Source organism: Lactuca serriola, chromosome 4 (assembly GCF_051521515.1).
Source record: "Lactuca serriola cultivar US96UC23 chromosome 4, Lser_US96UC23_V15, whole genome shotgun sequence".
In the NCBI taxonomy this organism is placed as follows: domain Eukaryota; kingdom Viridiplantae; phylum Streptophyta; class Magnoliopsida; order Asterales; family Asteraceae; genus Lactuca; species Lactuca serriola.
In genome coordinates, this window is record NC_136411.1 from 205,520,653 (window position 1) to 205,523,235 (window position 2,583).

The window sequence follows — 2,583 nt, forward strand, 5'->3', positions numbered from 1 at the left end:
TACAACATATCCTTATCAGTCATGTGATCTCCTAGAATAGATGTGATCTCCTAGAATAGAGAATGCTTAATAATTATACTGGTTTATCGCAAGAGGGCATGGACATGAAACTACATGCATCAACATAAAGAGGCAGTTTTGAGTTGTATATTTGTATCAAAAGCATATATTTGATTGTGTCTAAAGCTCTGACTGGATCTCCCTCTCACCGAAATAATGTTTCTTGATTATGCATCCAACTGAGTGTTAAATGTTGAATACGACCATTTTACCCTTATGTTTTGTTTTGTGTTGAATAAAATGTTTCAGTTAAAAAATAGACTGATAAAGTTGCTAAGTAGTTATAAAAGAACACAAAATAGAGTTCAAAATCCAAATTTAAACATAAATAATTTCAAGCCAAATCTCTCATCAAGTTCAAGAAAAATATACTGAATCATACGTACATTACGTATGTAACACCCCATTTTTACCGTAACCGTAGAGTATAAAAATATAATACTCTTAATCCAAAATAATTATCATGGACACATAGGAAAATGTCGATACGATTCCCATAGATATATAGAAAATATAAATCTGACTTCATTAGAAAGATTATAATTATTTCAAGTTTCACGATTAAACCGACACAACTCAGCGTATCATAAAAAGTAAAATTATGGTAAATTGGTTTTTAGCCTAAGTGATATACGAAAGTCTTAGTAGTCGTTAAACCGAGAGCGTGCATATAGAGAACGTCTAAATCTTACATCATTAGAGGAAGTTATGATTTTTCTAAGATTCGACACACTAGTGTACAACTCAAAAAATCGAATTTTAGATCGGTCGATTTTTAGCCGACAAAATCTAAACAAGAATCAAAGATATCGTTAATAGGAGTTGAACGATATAAATGTAAGAATCCCCAAAAAAACATGATAAAATTTTTCATTTTTTAAATAAGAGTTACAATCATCATAATGTTCCAAAACCATCACATAATAACAATGTCAAATCATCAGAGTACAATATCAATAAGTGCGGAAAATAATGAGGAGTGAATGTTGTGCCATCACGTCGGGCCCATCCTCTTAGAATTAGAAGTACCTAAAACCACAAACATAAATTGTAAGCAAAAGCTTAGGGAGTTTCCCCAAAGTACCACACACCACACATAAATAAACTAGTGTTATGGGCTAAACCATATTCTTACAAGTAATTTCCTGCCGAGGGCCAAATCTCGGTCTTCCATACAGTTACCAGGGCCGGATCCTGGTCTTTCACATAGGTGTCAGGGGCCACATCCTGGTCTTTCATACAATTGTCAGGGGCCCGATCCTGGTCTTTCAAACACATATCACAAATATATCTAACATTCTATATCCACATATAATGGGTCAGCCTTGGTGCCTTCGGCCCACTAATATAGTGAGAAAACTCACATCGGTTTGCTGATAAATAACAAATGCTCGGCTGCCGAAACGGAAGATCCCACACTGAACACAAACAAATCACCCTAATCAGATAGGTTATAAACCATAACCATGGGCCTAAAGCCCAAATGAAAACCCCGAAGATAAAGCCCATTTTTCCCTTCCTATAATGGGCTACCCAAACCTGGGCCACTAACATAATAATGGACCCCAAGGCCCAACTAATGCAACACACAATCCAAGGCCCAAAATCTAACTAAGGCCTAAAAGTCAACAGCCCAAAAGTCAACGACCCAGACTCCAATAGTTGGTCCTTACATTGTGACCAACTCATGGTCACATCGTAAGTACCAACTCGACCCAGCCCCAACTCAGCGGGCAACTCAACTCATCAATACGATTATTGTCCTTGTCATGTCATGACTAAACCCTGAGTCAGATCGTGACCCTAATCCGGATGAAATAGTCGGGATGACTAGTATTCTCGCGACGCGAAAGGCTTAATCCTCACGTTCTGAGATCTATAGTGACCAGCTTTGAGCAATAATCTCTTAATCCTTACATCCATCTCTTGCGACTTTCTAGAGGGTCTTCTCTGACCCAAAGGATTATAAAAATCGTAGCTTTTCAGTCACGCATGTCCAATGCATGACTCAAACTCTTATTAGGTCGAGAGTGGAAAAATGAGATCTAGACTCATGCTTGGAGTCTCAAACTATACCGAACCTCATATCTAAAGATTATCTTGTAGAGAATGATTCAATGATCAATAAAGTTGCCAACTTTATGGATCCCAAGCATGCAATCCAACACAAACATGCAACAAGGAGCTTAGAACATAGATCTAGCATGCAAGAGGTAGAAAGGTCCAAGCTTTAAGTCTTACAATGGTCCAAAAGCTCCAAAAGATTGAAAGGTAGAAGCCAAAATTCCAAGAGGTTGCTCAACCAAGCTCTTCTTTCACTTTAAAGAGTCAAAAACCACCACAGAATGCTTCAAAGATCTCAAAAATAACTAAAGACTTCAAGAGGGTCGAGATTAGAGTTTTCAGGAGGCAAAAGAGTACAGAACGCTAAGGATGAGCAACCGTAGCCCTCTCTTTCCATTAAATACCCAAAATATTCGGGTTTGGACTTCCAACCAATCTCACATCGTGAGCATTCATACG